This window comes from Lactuca saligna, chromosome 4, assembly GCF_052625555.1.
Source record: "Lactuca saligna cultivar CGN05327 chromosome 4, ASM5262555v1, whole genome shotgun sequence".
Taxonomy (NCBI): Eukaryota; Viridiplantae; Streptophyta; class Magnoliopsida; order Asterales; family Asteraceae; genus Lactuca; species Lactuca saligna.
In genome coordinates, this window is record NC_136420.1 from 304117368 (window position 1) to 304140637 (window position 23270).

Genomic DNA, 23270 nt, shown 5'->3' on the forward strand with positions numbered 1-23270 from the left:
TTGGTCTTCACCATACCAATTGCATGTGCTATGAAAAAACCCTTTGCATTAACCACCGATTAATGAAACTCTTCTAACCTATAACAACAAACCTGATACAACTCCCAAATCGTTTCTAGTTTCAAAAATCCTGAAGTACTCATGTGAGGAGTACTATAGCTTTGAAACCTTCCTGAAGTATTCCTGACATACTATTTAGGAATAGCACGCGTGCAATGAGTCAAGTTCAAGCTTAGAGGCTAGGAATGAATGCGGTTAACCTATCACTACAAAGCATATATATATATATATATATATATATATATATATATATATATATATATATATATGACTCGTATACACAAGGCGTTGATAGGTAGAATAGACAAATAAACCTAAATCCACACAAGCAATGACGATTAAAACAACAGACATGATGATGAAGGTCCGCTGGAACAACTACACTAAGAGTTGGATTCACTAGATAACAAGAAGAAGTAACGGATCATAAGTATGCTCACTTTTCCTCAACCATCGATGACCCATTCAAAATAAGAATTTCGGGACGAAATTCTCTCTAACGGGGGGATAATGTAACACCAAAAAAAATTAGGTCAAAAATAAATTATTCAGTAACCATTATTGGGATGTGCCAAGTGATAGATATCGACAAAAAGGTTTTCATAAATATAAAGAACACTGAAATCCGAGTTATAACAAAGACATTATGACCAATTTAAGATTCATAGCAATACCGGTAAAGCATTGTTAAGCATAAAACACTAAGTTTACATAAAATACTTTTCAAACTTAGGTATCTAGATGAAAGTTGTAGATATAATTAAACCGTAAACGTACACAAAAAGAACACTTAAATCTGACTTTGTATGAGGAAGTTATGATTTTTTGAAGGTTTAGACATAGTAGTAGACAGCTAAAAACTCGAAATAGAGATCAAGCAGCTTTTAGCTAACGGAACCTAAACAAGAATCTAAGATCTCGACAATATCATTCTAAATAGAGTCTTATCTATTCATAATAATGTCAATATGATCCATTCATTACTATACTTCCAACTGCCCACAAGTGACCATCATTGGCGAACCTTAGATCGTACTTGGCAGTTGTTTAATTATTTTAGTCAACTTTGATTCTAGTCCTTTTTCCCTCTTAATTCCCTAGGCATTTGGAAAATTTAGAAAATTTGAATATTACAGCATATGCAATCAATCCTATACCCGAAGCGTATGGGACACGATTCATAATGAAAAATGTGATACTTTACTAGTTTCTTGCTATAATCTTGCCATCTATAGAATTCCTTTATGTTGAATCTTTTCAACATAACATCCATATATGTTCTTTGACTAAATTTGATTAAAATTTCTCGATCCAAGCTTTTAGATTTTGAAACGAAGTATAATATTCTCTCCCTTAATTATAGCAAACCAAGTTTTCAACCCCTACAACTTTGCAAAGTGAAACTTTTGTTTTCTATAATTAATATTGCTAACTTACAACACTTAAAATAATAATCATGCTCCCACTAACATGATGGTTATATCCATACCAACATAACATTTATGCTCCCACTAGCATTGACACGTATTCAGAAAACAGTTGGACTTCTAGAAAGAAATACTTATTGACTTCCAAAGCTCATATTTCTAATATGATATGCTTCGATAATCCTTTTTCTAAGCTTCTCAAACTCATACAACTTTCCTTAGATAGCTCATATGTGTGTCTAAACAATTTCAACACTTATAGCAATAAGTCTTAAATGTTTAAACTAATTGCCAGATCTCACAATTCGAACTATGAAGAGGCATGATGTAATCATAGTTGAATTTTAAAATGCAATTTACACATTCTCTATCTCCTTAAAATCTTCCTATTGAAAGCGTTTCCTCACAATCATTTTCATGAAGGAGAGAAACCTTATGACACTTAGATTTTATGGTGTATGTGTTACTATCTATGTGAATTTTTCATAACCATAATCATAAGATAATGTTTGTATCAAATCCAAACTCTTATGGACAGAACTTTTTCATTCTTAATTTCTTGACATCAAGGGTCCCACCATTGCTTCCATGTTATTTAGCAGCTCACCTATACTAGTCAATGTACTTTCATCGAACAATGTGCTTGCCTTTATGCAGTCAATTGAGAACACATAGAACTCACATGCATGGTTGACCAAACAGGAATGGCACAGAAATAAGAATATATCAACATGATAGGTTACAAACCTCAAGTCATGTGCTAGTGTTTAATAATAGGTTTACTCTTGATTAGTTCTTGAAACTTTTCAAGATCATTTAGACTCCTACTGACCTCTTGACATATAAGATTCTATTGTCAAGAAACATTTCTTGACAATAAAATATTCAGGTGTTACTGAGGATTCTAATCAAGACTAACACTACATACAATTGGTCTTAGTTGGTCTCTATCTTATCCAAGACATCACAACTTACCAATTTCAAACCTGCAAGAGTAAGAAAAACGTTTTTCTACTCGACATTTGATGAGTGTGTCAAAACTTCTTCAGATGTGTCACTCAAGTCATAATCTTTGAGTATTACTCTAAGACTTTGATTTTGGAACGAAGTATGATCCACCTTTTGATTTATCCATTTCAATAATTTCTTATTCCTCTTCTTAGCCATACTAGTGCACTAAGGTGTCCTTAGAGGATCAACTGTGATATGGTTTCATTATCAACAAGACGATCATAAAACACGATACCAAAGTACTCTCCCAGCTTTTTCAGATTGGAGAAACTTTTATCTCTCAGCCTATTTGATTCATCTTATTCGTTCTGCCATTCATTGAAACTTTTCAATGATTCAGAATTATACTTAATCTTGTAAGCATAACCACATTTACTAGACTTTTAGTAACTCATTACGTATAATCTTATTGTTCTTTGTGGTGGACTTGACTAGTGCACAACATTGTGTACCAGTTCTCCTAGTCCTTCACTTGTCTCTTTGTCAAGGAATTAGTCTTAATTTTCCAAATATGAAGTTTCTCATCCATCATACAATACAAGTTGTATGATTCTAAGTTTATGTCTAATTGAAACTCAGGTGACAAGAATCTTTCCTTATTTGGTAAATTCTCGACATTACCACAAATAACATAACTAAGAATCACATCCATTTCAACATTGCTAAAAAATAGAAATACACAAACATCAATTTTCACACATGCCATTGCAAGGAAATATATAAATAAGACAACAACAAAAATTTATTATATTTATAAAAGGAACGGAAAACTTGTCCTTACAACGCAAATTCAAATGAAAACTATGCTATCTCATACTCCTAAGCAATCTATCATAACTCTAAGCAACAACTCCAAATCCAATCATCAAATCATGTGATCAAAATCCATTTCTTCGCGATCAGACTCAGCTCACTTCTTTCTTTAAGCTTCCTTTCTTTTCTTCGATCCTACAAAACATCAAAATGTAATCTTATCACATCATGTATTAAGAATCTAAAATAGAAAACTTAATAGAGTTAGATAGTGGATTTTACCTGAAGCAGAGTCATACATCTTGACTCTCCCATCTCTTAGATCTCTCAGGTAGTCAGGGCAGCTTCGTAACCAATGCCCCCCCCCCCCCTTTTGGCAGTAGAAACATATGGATTCTTCTGGAATGGTACACGGGACTATCTCAAACTCTTCCTTTCTCTTATGTAGAGAAAACGTTTCTGGACTTCCAGTGTTGCCATTTCCCATAGAAGGCTGGGATATTGATTTACCAAACAAATTTGCTCAACCAGTACGCCAAATCATTTCTGATTTGGCAGCAATAAGCAAATAAGTCAAATCAATGAGGGTCACGTCGTGGTCCATCATATAGTACTCTCTAACGAACTTACCATATGATTCGGGAAGTGAGTGAAGAACCAAGTCAACAGTTGATTTCTCCGAGACAATGATACCCAACATTCCCAACCTATCAATATGCAATTTCATATCCAATACTTGAGCACATACTGACTTTCCATCTTCATGTATTTTTGCCAATAAGGCTTTAGTGACCTTGAACTTTTCAAGTCTTCGAACACGTGGGTCAGGGAGAATATTGGAGGAGGTGGATGAAGTGAAGAATGATTTATATTTCCACAATCCAATCGTGGAACACCATCTTCAGGTGGAAAACTTTTTCCAACGGATTCAGGAAGACCATAGTTGTTAACCTTTGACATCTACAAAACAGGAGAAAAATCAATTTAGTTGATTGAGTCCTTAATAAAACACCCAAATGAGATATTAAGGCTAGGACCCAACACAATATTCTACAATTTGGAATAGGGATGTCGTAATCCAAACTGTTGACCATTTGAAGGTAGTTAAATGACGATTTACCAAATTTCACCATGAAAAACGAAAAGGAAATTCAAGTTTTAAATGAATTGAAACTCCTAGATATTTTGAGATTCATTTAACTTTTCAATGGTATGTTTAAATCTCGATTGTGCCCTTCATTTGTGACTGGGATGCCAAGGATTACAAACAAGGTGTGGATAACCATGCAAATTAGCTCGGTACTCTCGAAGTTGCATATAACCTAATAAATGTGTCGGTTAACAATGCATGCTCCATTGATTTATGATAATCCACGAGCTACCCATTGTCATCCTTCATTGGTTCCATATTAGTGTGTCGGTTAACTGCACTAGCTCTACTAACAACCAATAAAGGTGCAATGTCCAATTTCATAGATTAGCACCAAATCCACATTTTTCCTAAAGTAACTAATATTTGGGAATTTATAAAAGTATTTAGTTACTTCGTATTTCATTATACTTATAATGGAAGGTTCCATTGTATCCTACCTGTTCAGCTAACGACCCTCCACCAGTCAAGATTACGGTGGGTAAGAGTGGATACCCATTCAATCGCCATATTATAGACAATTTCCTTAAACACCCCTTAGAGACCAGCTTTGTGAATGAGGCCTACTAACAGTAAGACTAACTCTTTACTCATACATATATAATATTTGACTTTTAATTTTATATATAGTATAAGGGTGTATTTTACACTTTTAAAATACTAGGTGGTCTAATTTTATAAATTATACCTATTAATTTAATTAAATAGAAACCATATCATAATTGATTTATTAACTCTCTTTTAATTATACACTTAATTAATTTAATAAAACCATAAGGGTATAATTTGAACTTTTCAAAATACTAGCGTCTTAGAATTTAATATTTCAAAATTAAACTTTTAATCAAAATTTTAAATTCCAAAACTTGAGGGGGGGTTTTGAAACCTTTCAAAACATTAGGCATTAACTATTTAAATTTCAAAAAACTAAAACTTTTTTAAGTTCAAATTTAAACCATAAAACCTAAGGGTGTAAATTGAAACTTTACAAATTTGCTAGGTCAAATATTTGACAAATAATAATCTTATATTATCCATATTTAACTAAATCCATCAATTTTGATGACGATAACAATTCCAAACTTAAAAAATCAATTTTTGGTAAGAAAAACAAGTTTTCGAAGCAATCCACAACAAAATCTGGCAACAAAAACGAAAAACCTGGTACCATAGCCCTGGACTCGTCGAGTCCACAATGGAACTCGTCAAGTCTGCCATTCACAAGCAAAAACATTTGATTTTCAAGCAAGCAATGAACAATTAAGCATCAAATACATCAAACAAATAGCCTAGGTTCTGATACCACTAATGGGTTTTGAGCACTACAGCAATCCTATGGTGTACATGCAAACCCTAAAGCTTTGGATCTTGTTTTTCTAATCAACATGCAATAATCATCCAAAACTCATAAACCCTAGATCTAGCATATAATAATCAAATTAACATATGAATTAGCGTTTAGATCTTACGTTGATTGTTATGTAACAATAACAATCACAAATCTCCTTGATCTTGACTCTTGAAAGCTTAGTGACTCAAATGTTGCACTTCTAATGGAGTAACAAACACCATAAGCAACAAGATGACTTAAGAGAAGGAGGAGGAGGCACCAAAAACATCTAGGGTTCTCTTAAAAGTGTTAGCACCGTTTTTGGGAGCCTTAGGGGTCTTTATATACTTGTAAGGGCTGCTAGGGTTTCAGGTGAAACCCTAATTCTCTGCTTAGTCCTTAAGAAACCCATGGAGTCCCTTTAGAAAGCCCTTGGACGAAAATCATATGAGCTTCCCATAGATTTCGTCCAATCCCCTTTCCATTAGGAATCCATAGCCCAATTGCAACTATCATATAATTGCAATATCAGTCCCTTTTTATTTATTTAATCTCTTTTAGTCACAAAACTAATTCTTAATTAATTCTTGACTAATATTAATTAAAAAATATGATTTCTCCTTTAATATATTATTCTTATAATATATTAATAAATCATAATTAATCCTCTTTCTCCTTAATGCATCCTATCAGTTGCTATGGTGAAGGCAACCTAAAAGGACCATGCTCATAAACAGGGTTAAGTACATACCAAAATAGTTATGGGCTTAGACACCTAATCCAACACTTACAAACATTATTTTGACTTTCAAAATACATGTATTCTCAGGTTAATAGCATCAATGCTCTTTATACCATCACATTGCTTGGTGTTTTCGCCAAAGGCCGGGCAGGGGGTGTGACACTAGGCGCCAAGTTTGCTTCGTTTTTTCTATGTATCAGCTCCATTTTTGACATTCTTTATATCCTTGAATTCGTATCGATGAGTACTAAAACTTTCCTATAGACTCCGTTGGCTATTTCTCTTTCTGTCTTAAATTCACGAATATGGACTGCAAAATACGTTGTTACAAGCATAGCCACCATGTTTCATTTGTATCGTTCGCATACGAGCTCTGTTTTGACATTGTTTATGTCCCTAACTTTTTATTGATGACCACTACAACTTTCATTTAGAAATTGTCAAATAATTTCCATTCTATCTTAATTTTACAAATCTATACTACGAAAAACAATGTGAAAATCATAACTTCTTCATACAAAGTCAGATTTAGTCATTCTTTATACCTACAAAATTTTCATCATGACTACTAGAATTTTTTTTACTGTTATATATTCTAAATAATATTTTATTTCTAATGTGATTTTAAATATATAATATAATAGAAACAAGATGTTACACTAAGTCTGGTCTTAGTTTCATGAGTGACAAAAAGTCTGAGGATAGGTTCATGGGGACCTTCTTTAATAGATCTCCTAACTTCTTTTCTATGTCTCTTTAAATAATTCTCCATACGTTGAGACTAGTGATGATATTCACTTGCAACAAGTATTGTATATCGATTATAGATAAAGTATGCTCAAGATTCATATTATAGTGATATTGCTAATTAAAATATGATTCTAAGGATCACACCAACAACAACTAGATACAATTGATTAATTTTTAGAAATTGATATTAATAGATATTTAGTAAACTCTTATAATTAATTGGAATTATTTATTTGTTGGAAGTAATAATTTTCCAGTAGCAAGTAATATAATATATATCATATGGTATGATTTAAAGTCATGTAAAATAGTTTGGACTGTTGTGACAACTTTATAAATTAGGTCGTCGTTAAATGAACAATGTTAGCCTAATCATTGTTGTAATAGACCATAACTAAATTGTGGTTTTGTTGTTTATAGGGATTTATGCTATATATTACATCCAAAATATTAATCAAGTCTTGGATTGATATGAATCCCTAATAAATGAACAATTTCAGTATACATAAGGAATGGGTTATTACATATGATTGAAAGAATATGAACAACCAGATAACAGCTCATCGCCTGATAAGTGTCAAAACCTGACCTCAAATGAGAAATGAGATGTCTTACAAATTGATTTTTTCCCGGTCAATTTTCCCATGAGTCTCATTCATTTTAGGAAATTATCATGTTCCTAAATTTTTATGCCCGAAAATACCTCGAGCTATTGAGGATAGATTTGGATGGCTAAAGTTCACCTTATTCAACAAGTCGCGTTCGAACAATATGTAGGGTTAGTTCTGGGTCTTTCAACGAAAAGTTAGTTATATATTACGAATCAAGTTATGATGTAGTATTTGATTATTAAGCTAAGTTTTCCATCTCAAGTCTTCTTGACTCTTTTACGGAAGTGGAAGCTCATAACTATAAACAGAAAGTGCCCAAAAATACTTTCAAACGCTTATTGAGGATAGTTATGCTATTTATTCACGACTAGAAATCAAACCATTTTTCTTAGAAAAATGTCTAGTATTTGATTTAGTTGACGAAAATGATGACTCTCAAAATTTCCTAAAAGTCTGTCACCTTCATAGGATAAGAGCTTAAAAAATTTGGATTGGTTCGGACTGTAGTATGCCTTTCATTTTTGGCCCTTGGATCGGATTTAAACTTCTTATAAAAGGAAGGAAGGGTGTCCCTTTATTCTTGCACTTTACCATCTCTCCCTTTCCCCCCTCCGATCTCTCTCCCCTTTCTTTCTCTCTCTCTCTCTCTCTTTATCTCTCTCTTGGTTACCGTCGCCACCATGAGCCTCCACCGTAGCGCACCTCTGCTTCACCGAAGACACGAGAATGATCGGAACAGTTGGATGTCGCTGCTATTTCTGTTGAATAAACACTAGCGTAGCTCCAGTCATTCTCCATCTTCTGATCAACAACTCTGATGAAGCCAAGATCGACAAATGTCACAACCTTCCACCGTTGTCCACTATCACAAGAGTAGTTTTTCGACCATAATCCAGTGGTGTTCCGATCAAGATCTTATTGGCTACTATTCACACTAGTCATCAACACCAGTTACCAGTCACAGTTACTATTCACTGGAGGGCGAAACTGCTAATTTTTGGAAAATTTTATTTTCTTTCGTTTATCACATAGGCTTCAAACAAGTGAGTGTCATGGCCCCATTTAAAGTCTATTATCATTTTCGAGGGGGGATACATGCAATAATTGTTTATTTCTAGGGTGATAGAATTGGTATTAAATATATATCGGGAATTTGTTAAACAAATGATATAGTAGGATTGTATTGTAAATAAACAATGTCAATACCCAATGCAATAGTCTTAATGTGGAACCTTGAATTAAAGAATAATTGTAGTATTAGGCAATGTTATGGGAATAATAACCAAAAACTTGATATCAAAGTTAGGGTTATTAACATGCTTTAAATTCATGTGAGCCTTCTATTCACCAACCTAAGTATCACTATAGCTATAAAGATCTCTGGCTTATAACCGTTAACTGCAGGAATGGGAGAATTATGTATCGATCTATATGGTTTGACACATTCACCTACGGTTACTAACTATAACCTTCACGGTCGAGTCACACTAGGTGATAATTGTCTTTTCTATTATTTAACGACCTGATGAAGCTTCGAAAGACGCATATCAGTTTGAAATAGCTCGGTTATCGCACTCATAATGAATGGAATATGTATAGGAAACTTTAAATACCTATAACATATAAAGGAATATAGGAAACTTGAAAACCCTATAAGGAATGTCTTTTAATCAAGATCTTAGTCATATAAGTAAGGATAATAAAGATACATTATATATAGGATAGTATGTTTTGATTCACAATTACAAACCTATGAACTTACCAACTTTTTAGTTGACACTCTTTTATAACGTATGTATTCTTAGGAGGTTAATTTATTGAAAGATATGTCTCAAGAAGGGTCATAGGGTCGCATGCTTCTTTTATATTTTAATATTCCCTTTGTTACGTATCTATTAAGGCTTGTTTTATACCTTTTGATTTATTATACCCTAGACAAGGGGATATTTTAAACTAGACTTTCAAAGAATAAAAGTGTATATTCTACTACCGTATTGGTTTATGTTCAATGAATGCTTATTACTACAATCCATGAGGTCGTCTCACCTCCCAGTGTTTCCGACGCCGGCTAGGGGTGTGATAGATTGGTATCAGAGATAGTAGCTACAGCAAAGTAGTATCTTCTTGGAAGAATACAACTATAGCTTAGGGCTCTCTGACACGAAAATGGGCTATACTTAAACCTAAGTCTCGACTCTCAGACTCAAGAAGGGTTTATTATTAATTATCCGACTTAAGAAAGGTTTATTATTAAACTTGAGTGTCAACTCTTAAACTCTACAAAGGTTTATCTCTGACCTTGAGTTTAATCTAACTAATTTGAGAAATGTTCGTACCCTTATAAACCTGAAGTCAAAAAGTATAAATATTAATGATAGTACAAATTAGGCTAATACCAACTTAGCCTTAAAGTACTAAAATAAATAAATTAAAATACACAAACTTCAAATAGAGAGTTATATAAACACTCGGTCCCCCAATGAGAACACAAATCAAGATTTTAGGTCTAATACATGATCTAAAGTTGGTTTGGTACATATAAACACTAAGTTTTATTATGGACCGACTAATGAACAACTAAACTTTGAATATTGTATTTTTCTAAACTAAATGATTGAGAGTTCATCAAAGAAGGAAGTTTTTATAACAAAATACATACTTTTAGATCATGGGGGATTTGATAAACAAGTTTAAATACTTACATTTTATTGATTTAAAAGATTCTAATAAATCACTGACACTCATAAACATAAACTTGTTTAATGTTTTACGCAGAATCTTAACCTACAATGGCAAATTATGTATTTTGGATGGATGTACCTGCACTAGAGGAGCATCAGACAGTTCCACACAATCCTGTACCAGAGGATCCTTTCTTCCTAAAGATCCTAGTAGCGCCTATTCGTGAAATTTCAGATAAGTAACCAATAAAATATGAGGAGGAGCCTACTAAGGTGGACGAGGAAGAGCCTACTGAGAAAGAGAAGGAGTATCCTACTGAGGATGAAGAGGAGGAGCCTACTGAGGATGACAATGAGCCTACTAGGGAGGATACTGAGGCTATTGAGGAGGAACCTATCCCACATATCCCTCCTATCAGGATGAGTAGTACTAGGTCAAGATGCTACAAAAAGAGGAATCCATCAAGGAGAAGGACTCGTGAGCTACAGTATCGACATGATGTCATCACCAATATCTTGGACACTACGCTTCATCTGTAGTATATTAGTCAGGAGTAGGGTTACCCGTAGGTGATGAGTTAGGGATTTTTGGAAAAGTAGAAAACTGTATAGATCCTTTTTAACTTCTTTTGGGCATAATCAATTGTAAATTTGTAACTATAAACTTTTCCATTCCTGATGAAGCGTCCGGAGAGGCATATCAGTCCAAAATAGTTTGAATATGACACTTATAGTGAATGAAATATGTATAGGAAACTTGGAATACCTATAAAATATAAAGGAATATAGGAAACTTGAAAAACCAATAACATATAAAGGAATATAGGAAACTTGAAAAACCTAAAAGGAATATCTTTTTATCAAGAACTTAGTCATAAAAGTCAGGATAATGAAGATACATTATATATATATATATATATATATATATAAGTTGAGGTTAGCCCACTTGGCGAACAAGGAGGCCATGTGTTCAATCCTAGACATAGAAGATATTTAAATTATTTTCCATTTCAATATATATATATATATATATATATATATATATATATATATATATATGTATAGATCCTTTTTAACTTCTTTTGGGCATAATCAATTGTAAATTTGTAACTATAAACTTTTCCATTCCTGATGAAGCGTCCGGAGAGGCATATCAGTCCAAAATAGTTTGAATATGACACTTATAGTGAATGAAATATGTATAGGAAACTTGGAATACCTATAAAATATAAAGGAATATAGGAAACTTGAAAAACCAATAACATATAAAGGAATATAGGAAACTTGAAAAACCTAAAAGGAATATCTTTTTATCAAGAACTTAGTCATAAAAGTCAGGATAATGAAGATACATTATATATATATATATATATATATATATATATATATATATATATATATATATATATATATATAAGTTGAGGTTAGCCCACTTGGCGAACAAGGAGGCCATGTGTTCAATCCTAGACATAGAAGATATTTAAATTATTTGCCATTTCAATATATATATATATATATATATATATATATATATATATATATATGTTTGTGTATGTATATATATATGTATATATATATGTATGTATATATATATATATATATATATATATATATATATATAGGATAGTAATTTATCTATATATCCAAATAAGGTTTTTCAACCTCGAAAAATACATACCGACTCTAATATAGCTATACTTTAGGGAGAAAGTATGTTTTGATTCAGCTATTACAAACTTGTGAACTCACCAACTTTTTAGTTGACACTCTGTCAAAACACATGTACTCTCAAGAGATTAAGCTATATAAAGATATATCTCAAGGAGGATCATGGGATCACATGTTTCATTTATATTTTAGTATTCCCTTTGTTTCCAATCTGTGAAGGCTTGTTTGTAGCTTTTGATTCCTTGTACCCTAGACTAGGGGATCTTGTAATCTACACCTTCAATGAATAAAATATCTATTCTACTACAATATTGTTGCATGTTCAATGTGTCCTTATGTATTCTACTACCGTAGCGTTTCCGCCGCCGGCTAGGGTTTTGTCAACTAGATAAATCATTTTGTATTTTACCAAAAAGTTAAAGTTTATATTTTATATATTAGCCTATAAAATTTATAAAACTTATCATATTTTTGTTGTTATTTTCGTAAATAGAGAAAAAGAAAGAAGGCATGCCTTTTTGATTATTTTAATGGAAAGCATGGTAGCCTTAGCAAGCATGCGAGACATGTTTTTCTAATGTCATAAAATTCTAAATACTTAAAAACTTATGCACTTTGTTCTTACTACAAAACTAGCATCAAAGGATTTCATTTGCTGAGACTTCTTGAAGCCAAAATGTAACATGTAGATTGGTTGGAGACTCTTTCTTTTGTTCATCCTTTCTTGAAGAATACTTGTTTCTTTAACTCTCTTGAAGTTTATAATTTGGTTATGAACTTCAAGCTTAAGAGTCTTAAGAGATTTACAATGCTAGCATCTTAAATCAAGTCCGCTTCTTGTTAGTGTCTTAAAGGTTTCCACATTTCTATCAACTTCTAAGCCTCCCCGTGAGGATTCAAAGACTACAAAGGTTAATATATTCTTCTTCTTATTTGGTTCTTGTTTTCTTTCCGACCTTTGCCAAAAGATCCATGGTTGGTTATAACTAGTTCATAATTTTTCACAAATACTAAAGTCTTACGTTGCTAAAATCTTATTTTTGAAATTAATTTTTGCATATAAACCCAACAGACACTCCAACGTTGTTAGAAATGTCTAAAGAGTAATGTTGTTCCATTTTTATATAAATTTTGAAAATAAGCTATATGGTATAAAAGACTTTCTAAATCAGAGTTTTTCTAAAAGATTGAAGCAATTTTACAGAAAAGTTAAAAAGCGACTACTACAACTTTGATATCAATTTTTAAGAGAAGAACTTAGTGAAGGATATTAATTCCATAATAGACGCATAATTTTAATAACAGTTTTTATCGGAAAACATAACATAACTATATAAACATAAGCAGGTAATGAAAAACTTTGTTGAATTGCAACTTGAGTTTCATGCAAACTCAAAGTTAGTAAAATGATTAACAACATGTAACATCCCCCTCATGTCTTACATTCTATGGCTATGTGACATGACTTTCCACACTTGTAGCAAACTTTCTTATTCATGTTACACTCCCCCTTATGATAACGGATGCATTTTGGAAATTGCTTTACTCCGAACCCTTGATCAACCTTACGTTCTTAACCTGCAGACTTCATTTTCTTGGCATCATTATTCGTACCATCCCATTTTCTTTTTCCTAAAGCCCTGTCTTCACCTTGATGATCCTTCTCATGTTCACGGCCTTCTGTAGCATCTACAACAGACTAAAAAGTACCTGATTTCTGAATTTTCACAAATTCACGGATAGTTGTTCTCAATCCCCAAATATAACGTTCCACCCTTCTTTCTTATGTAGATACATAAAATTCAGCAAACCTAGCCTTCTCCGTGAACTTAGTGGTGTACTCCATCACAGTCATATTCCCCTGATCCAACTTCAAGAACTCCTCCTCCAACTGTTTAATTGTTGTCCGAGCTTTAAAGATTCTCAGGAACTTATTCCATGACATGGTTTCGCTACCTCATGCCCCCATAACTTCCTTCGCCATGCCCCACCAATGTATTGTCGCAGCATAAATCACCTTGTCCCGATCCGCACACTTGCTAGTATCAAATTTTCCCTCAATCTCCTTGAGGGTTGTCCAATAATTGGTTCCTGACTCAGGTTTGGTGTATTATTCTCATAGTCTTCTTCACCTCCGCCCAAGTTACCTTCATACTCACCCATTATTGATTCTCGTGCCTGACCAACTACATCTGGTAAGGTGACTCGAATCTCCCGAGCAATATCATCAGCCATATCTTCTCTAGTGATCGTGTTTGCCGCACGACCCCCTCCACGACCTCAACCTCGATCGCGATGGGATCTGGAGCTACCATAGGTTGATTGTACAGGTATTGGTGCTATAACAGCTCCTCGGTCTCTTCCTTGGCCCCGTCCACGACTAGCATTTGGGATCAATTGGGTTTCTGGTACATCTCCTGGTGCTCTAACATAAGCTCCAATTGGGATGCATCCTTCCTCTGAAGTGACCCTAGTGAACCTCCCATATCTTCATGAAGACACATTAACTACATATTTATGTTTATAACACAATAAGTATAACAAACATAAATTTTATTCCAAATCATCAAAATTTTAAAAAGCGACATATGTCTTGTTCACATCAAAAAACTTAAGCCACAACTAAAAAAGAAACTTATCAAACTCCTTCTTTTTATTTTTTAAACACAATGTCATCATATTTCAAGATTCTCTTTCCTTCCTTCAAGTACTTCCTTACCTTCTTGGCTTTTCGATCTCCGTAACCACTATGGATGACCAGCACCACGGCCTGAGGTGGGTCTCTTCCAACCACCCTGTCTTGGAATCCATACGTCGCGGCCTTGGCTCGCTTTGCCCGACACACGAACCCTTGCCACAGCTTAGTGATAGCGGGTTTCCTTAGCTCCAACACTTCCTGTTCTAACATTTCTATCTTGCTCTTACTTTTCTCAGCAGCCTCAACCCGTATTTTGTTCTCATGTATGATCCTTGACCTATGCTCATCTAGCTGTTCAATCTTCTTTTTCAAAGTGTGAATCTCATGTTGTGTCTATGGTTTTTCATCTTTATAGAGTCGCTCCCAATAGGAACACGGACTAGTTGGCGTATACTCCACATAGGGCATATGGAACATTTCGTATCTTTGTTCCACGTGGTTTCCCTCTGGTTCCTCCTCAGGGTCTTCATTGAGTTCCTAATCAGGGACTTCTTCGGGCTCCTCCTCAGGTTCCACCTCAGATTCCACATCCTCATCTTCTTCATCCCACTCAGAGAGGTTAAATGGAGTCGTTGGATCAAGACTACCTTCCGAATCAAAGTGCTCTAACACGGCTTTCAACTTCTCTTGACAAAGTAACCCACTTGTACCCTCACCTCACACCCCACTATCAACGACATCCTTTCCACGACCCATAGTACCTACAAACGAGATGCAGTCCAGATTAGGTGATGTACCAATGCTCCCATTTAAGCTTAGGCATTTAAACAACGACTAATCTGCTTAAACATCGCTTTGATACCAACTATAATATCCCCCTCTGGCACGTATCACAATATTGACCGCTTTGGACTACTTGATACGAGGACTTCCCACGGGGTCACCCATCCTGGTACTACTCCCACCCTAGCACGCTTAACTGCAGAGTTCTTATGGGATCTGTTGCCCTCACGGCTTTAAAACGCGTTGTGATAGGGAAGGTATTGCACCTGATCCTACATCGGCTGGGAAGGAGAACTAAGCATTCCTTATAAGGGGTGTGGATACCCTCCCTATCACAATGCATTTTAAAGCCGTTAGGGCAGAAGATCCCATAAGAACTCTTCAGTTAAGCGTGCTTGGGCGGGAGTAGTACCAGGATGAGTGACCCCCTGGGAAGTCCTCGTGCCGAGTGGCCCAAAGCGGACAATATTGTGATACGTGCCATAGGGGGAATTTATAAATGGTATCAGAGCTAGGGCACGGGTCGATGTGTTCGAAAGGGACGTCGAACTCTATAATTCATATCCGTGGGAAAGGAGAACTAAGCATTCCTTATAAGGGGTGTGGATACCTTCCTTATCACAACACATTTTAAAGTCGTGAGGGCAGCAGATCCCATAATAACTCTGCAGTTAAGCGTACTCGGGCGGGAGTAGTACCAGGATGGTTGACCCCCTGGGAAGTCCTCGTGCCAAGTGGCCCAAAACGGATAATATTGTGATACGTGCCAGAGGGGGATCTTATACAACAAAAGTATGGATGGAGATAAAGAGACTTTTATTTAAATAAAAAAAACTATAAGGAAGATATGAAGATTAGAGACACTTGTCAACTGAAACGCATACTAATTATTTATAGCTAAATAAATTACTAGCTGTTAACCAGATAATAGAAAAAGTATGGAGAACAGACGACCATGCTTGCCACACCTGTTCTGACAAAAGACTACTAAACACTTAACATCAGAAAAAGCTGACTGATGTACTTCTCCTCGCAGGACATCAGGAAAAAAACACACTTGAACTCTTCACATAGGCTCCTTATCTCGAGTTTGCTCACAACGGTTTTAGTACAACAGCCTTGTAAAACATCAAAAAGGAATTTCATCGTATACTCCAACACAAACGTTCTTCGCGTCTCTATTCCAAAAATCTTCGCAATTCACCAAAACAATTTTTTAGCTGCCGATGGTCACTTCATATACTTACAAAAAGGCTAACATGGTAACGTTTTAGGGTTTTCTATTGTGAGAAAGAAAGAGATAATATGTGCATGGTAGGGATGAATTCGGAGAGGGACATCCATATATGCTTCAGCAACACCGATGGTTGTTGTCGGTGGTTCTAGTGTCACTATAACTTTCGGGTCATTGGTGGGGTTATGGTGTTACCATAGATGACAGATGGTGAGAAAAAAAAAAGGATCCAAATACTAAGAATGATTAGCTTTAAAGTAAGGGTTTGGAGATGAGGTTGTGAGACCAATGATTAATTAATTGTTTTAATAATATAAATAAATAAAGAAAATAAATGATTCAAAAAGGAAACAGGTAAAGGGTTTATATTCTTTTTACATCGGATAAGGACCAAATTTGTGATAAAACATAAATTAGAGATGCTCCGAATACAAAAAAAAAAAAAAAAAAAAAAAAAAAAAAAAAAAAAAAAAAAAATTTTAATTAAACCATATTTTTATTCTATCCATGTCAAAGTGAAAGAACTTTTTATCAAATCTAACATTATTTTATATTTACATAAACATATTTAAAAAATAATAGTTAAACATTAAGTACGTTACTTGAAAGCACTAGCATTTTACGATATTAAAAAAACAATATCATGGTTTTATATATAAATATGGTTTTCTGGGTATATTATATTTAAAATGGGGAAAAAATATCAAAACTATGATTTTGTATGTTTATATAAAATATTAAAATAATATCAAATATAATATAATATAGTATAGGTTCATATGTACATATAAATATATTAAAATGACAAGAAATATTACATAGTCTAGTTAGTTAGAGATTTTGTGTTGGTAAAGTGATAATGTTCGAGTCTAAACATTAGCAATTATTTATATATAAATCCATTTCTTATAAAGAAAATAATAATTTGGTAGCTTACTGGAAAAACTTAAAAGACTTTGCATCTTAACAATTACATATCAAATATCAAAAATAGTTTACAATATTTACGTCAAGTTTATTAATCAGTTTATACATAAAACATTTTCTCATAAAAAATAGTCTTGTAAAAAAACAAACATTCCTTGTTCGTATATTAAAAAAAACTAGATTATATATATATATATATATATATATATATATATATATATATATATATATATATATATATATATATATATATATATATATATATATATATATATATATATATATATATATAATACAATTTGATTTATATAGTTGGTATGTAGAATAATGTATTCCTGATTTTATATTATTCATAAAAATCATAAATATTAAATGATTTTTGAAATAAGATATGATTTATGATTAAAATACTGAAGGAATCTTAATATTGTTATAAAAAAAAAATTGATTTTAAAAGTTTTAGAATTAATATTTTGAGATTTAATAATTAAATATTTTGATATTTATTAGAAAATTTTAAAAGCATATCACGTGGCATATAAACATTTAAAATAAAGACAAGTGATATTAAGTTTTATTTATTATAAAAAATAGATACTATTTATTAAATTTGAGCTCAAATTTAAAGGTAATTTTGGTATATTATTGAAGGGCTTTTTATTTTGTTTATGTCTCGGGCCAAATAAGTTGGAAATTACCTTGAAGATAACCAAGTTCTAAAATTTATCTTTGTTTTTATTCCGAAATATTAAATATTATTTAATTTTTATTTTTATAAATCTTTCTATCTAATTAAATGTGATATATATATATAACATTTAATGTTTATTTACTGATATTTTAATGTATTAATATAATTTATATCATTATTTAAATGGTTAGGAAAATTGGTAGAAACAAAAAATGAATTGATATTTACAGGCATAAAAATTAGAAAAATTTTAATTTCTTTATTAGTTTTATTAATTTAAGAAAATGTGGCCAAAACAAGAAATGTAATTAACAACACTCATATTATTATTCTTAATATGTCAAATTATTGTTGGAATTTAGGTAAATACTTAATAACTTATTTAATGTTTAATTAATAATAAAAAAATACCTAAAAATACATAGGATGGTTGGAATAGGTTGGATAAAAAAGGAAAGGCGAAAAGTATAAAAAGGCAAGTGATGTTGAAAGTGAATGAATGATAATAATTAAACAGTAGCCTAATTAAGGAAATTAAATAATAAGTCATCTTTCTACTCCTCGTCTTGTCTCTTTCCATTCCTGGACATCTTTACTATTTTACTATTTTCCAATTACTTTTCTCGTTTAGTTTTATATTATATTTTTGCAACAGCTAATATTTTCATTTATTTACTATCACATCTTTATAACATTTTACATATTTATTCCCCAAGACATCTACTTTTTTTTATATACACCGACATTATAAGATTCAGAATATGTTCGATACATAATTTTTAAAATATTTTAATTTTTAATTTTTAATTTTTAATTTTTAATAGACAATACAAAAAGAAAAAAAATCATTAGGCAGTAAAAGTTTTGTAGCTTTTATCTAAAACCAAAAATGTTAAATATAAAATTTATTTCAAGTAACACTTAATAAAAAAATCTTTTATAATTTTACAAATTGACATAATTATATTTTTTTTAATTAATGGCAAGTTTTAAACAAGTCATTCAATGTACTTATGCTTGTTTTAAAACTTCAAACATTTTTACCATTATTTATATACAAATATCAATGAAGTAGAGCTCAGAAAAAGTGTAGGGTTTATAACCATTGAGGGAAAGGTGGGGTGTTCGATTCCTATTGTGGTCTCTCATGCAGAATTTTCCTTTGAAATTCCATTAAAAATGGTGAGGGTTTGCCTTATAGGAGCTCGAATTCGGGTTTCCGTTGTAAAAAAAAATAAAAAAGCTTCCACTTGGTATTTATCGTTCCAAAAAAAAAATACAAATAAAAATAAAAGCATTAACTTTAATTTTTCAACTAACACTTACTAGTTTGCGGAACATACTTTAAAACTTTATAACTACTTACCAATTCTACCTTTATTTTGTTCTACATTTTGATATTTTATCAAAATGACTTTTGTTTTTTTTTTCTTCAATGTATTATTCACTTTAACGAATAATGTTCCTTTCTTCAATAAATTACATTAGCTTGTAAATAAACAAATTAAATTCAAAATATAGATTCCATTCATTATATATTAAACGAATAATTCCTTTTCAAGTTACGTATCTAACATTTTCTTGCTTCATGTACTTTTCTTGTCCTCCATGGAACACCATCATAGTGTCACAGTCACTAAAGCCATGACCACCACTACCAATTATACCCAAGATGTAGCTCTTGCCAAACACAAATAGAACCACAATATTTTAAAACATCGTCGACCTCCTTCTTTTAATATATTTATTTTTAGGCTTGGGTCCCATGATTGTCGATTGGGAAATAATCGTTTGTAATCAACGGATCTGAAAAAATCATGATAAAGTATTAAAAAAAAGCTTATTGAACAAAAATGGGGACATTCTTGTTGCTTTTATATATTTAATTATTAATATGTTATTATTAATTAGTCCTTTAACGAGAAAGATACTTAAAACGCTCCCTTTAGTTGACTTATATTTCCCGGTGGTTACAAACCGTCGACTTAAGCTTTCCTTACTACTAGAAAAAAGAGTTGAATATTCCAAAAAGCTCATCATGGTTACACTATGGTGAGTCGTGACTCTAAAACGCGTGGGTAAGGGTCCAACGAGAAGCGACGGGGTGAAGTGGCACCCCTCAATACCGTTATAATACCGAGAACACCGCCCCCTGCTCGTTGCTTCTCGTCGAGGTGAATCTCGTTGCGATGGCGACGGGAAGAAACGAAGATAATTAAAAAAAATGACCGTTTTAAATTAAAAAAAATTACCGTTTGATTTGCAACGGTTTAACAAAAAAGTTAATTATTAAAAAAAAACATTTTATCCTATAAATACTCTCATTTTATTTAAAATTTTCACACACTTTTTCTTATCCTCTCTACATACTTTCTATTATCTTCAAAAAAAATATGGATCCTTTCGACTCGTCCGATGATTCAGATGACGATATTTTCTTTAGGATGATGTATCATTATTACACTACCGACCTGCTACAACCAAACTCAACCCCGCTACTAACAAGACGTGCGATGTTAAACAGAAATCGCGAGGAAGGACACGAACATCTATATCGCGATTACTTTGCGGATAATTGTGTATACGGGGCGAAGGACTTCAAAAGAAGATTTTGTTTGAGTAGGGATGTGTTCTTACGAATCGTCAACGCCTTGGAAAGCCGGTATCATTTCTTTACTATATTTTTATACCAAATAAATAAAAATGTACTACATGTTTCTTTAATTTTACAACATATGCAATATATTTTTAAACTATAGTTAATTTATGTTTAGGTACGAATTTTTTCAATTAACATATGATGCTAGAGGTAGATGAGGGTTTACAACGTTGCAAAAATGTGTTGCGGCCATTCGTTTGATGGCTATGGGGGAGTCACCCGACACCATGAACGACTATATGAGAATGTCTGAAAGAACCGCAAGAGAGAGTTTGTATACATTGTCAATGGGTGTTGTTGAAACTTTTGGAGACATGTATTTGCGGAAACCTTCGTTGCATAATTTGCAAGAATTGTATGCGGCACATGAAGAACGTCATGGGTTTCCCGGAATGATCGGAAGCATTGATTTCACACACTGGAAATGGAAAAATTGTCCGGTAGCATGGAAAGGGCAATACGCAAGTGGTCATCACGAATCACCTTCATTGGTGTTAGAGGCTGTCGCTACTCAAGATTTATGGATTTGGCATGCATTTTTTGGGGTTGCGGGTTCCAACAACGACGTCAACGTTCTTGATCAGTCGCCAATATTCGACGATCTTTTGAACGGAAAAGCCCCGTATGCTCCTTTCACGGTGAATGGAAACGAATACAAATATGGGTATTACCTTACAGATGGAATATATCCTCAGTATTCCACATTCGTGAAGGCATTCCGCCACCTGGTTGAAGAACGAGACAAATCTTTTAAGAGAAGACAAGAAGGAGCACGTAAGGATGTGGAACATGCTTTTGGGGTGTTGAAGGCAAAGTGGCATATAGTCGAACATGCAGCACGACCATTGGATTTAGAAACTTTACGATATATCATGTATGCGTGTATCATAATGCATAACATGGTAGTAGAAGATAAAGGGCGAAATATTGCACACTATATCCCAACGGAGCCCAGACACGTTCAGTTTCAACCAGGAACAGCAGATTATTTGCATCGCGTTGTTGACATTCAGGACGCAAATAAACACAAACAACTGCGAGAGGACTTGGCGGATCATATCTTCTATGGTAACAATAACGATAACGAATAGCGTTGTATTTTTTTTTTTTTTTTTTTTTTGAATTTGGATATTATTTCTTTTTTTTTTTTGGATATTATGTGTAATTTAGTCTTTATGTTAATTTTAATTTTTAGAAATTTTTAATTGTTTTTTATACTTTTTAAACATTATGTTTTATTTATTTTTAATTTAAAAAATATTTGTTTCAATTTAAAAAAAATTGAAATAAATAAAATAATTTATAAAATGAAAAAAAGTTGGTGTCATAACAAGATATAACATGTTGCCCATTTCCTCACTTGGTGTTATAACACCATTGATGATGTGGCATGTGATGTGGCACTAAAATGGTGTTGCATCTAGTTGCCCACACCTTATGGTCTAAGGTTTGTATTTGCTGTCAAGTTTTGACAAAACGTCATCTTAAGTGACATATGTATATAAAATGAATAATAATATAAAAAAATATATTAAATTATTAATTAAATGTAAAATTATCATCTTAAGTCACGCTTTACAAACGATAAGGCTCGTCACGACTCAAAAAAGTTTGAGGCTTGACATTGCGGTTAACTCATGTCTTACATTATTTTGAACCACGGCCACACACCACAAAAAGTATAATTTCTTGCCACACACAACGAATCGTGCCACACTTTTTTATAATAATTAAATTTAAATAATACTTTCATTTTTAATAAAAAAACATAGCATTTCATTACTTATTAATAATAATAATAATAATAATAATAATAATAATAATAATAATAATAATAATAATAACAACATTATGTCGCATTAATTAAAAGAACATAGCATGACAAAAAAAAATCTTAAAACACTTAGAAAAATAATACCCGAAATCTTAAACCTACAAACTTATTAATAATAATAATAATAATAATAATAATAATAAATTTGATTGAGGTTTGGTAAGTTAAGGGATGATCAGTTTTATATATAAGTAAAATACTTTTAAAAAAAATAAATTTGATTGCTCAATCGTTTGGGGAAGAAGGAAAATTACGGTCAAATTCCACCTCATCCAATGAAATCGCATACGGAGGGGGGTATTCCCCATACCACTGTGGCAA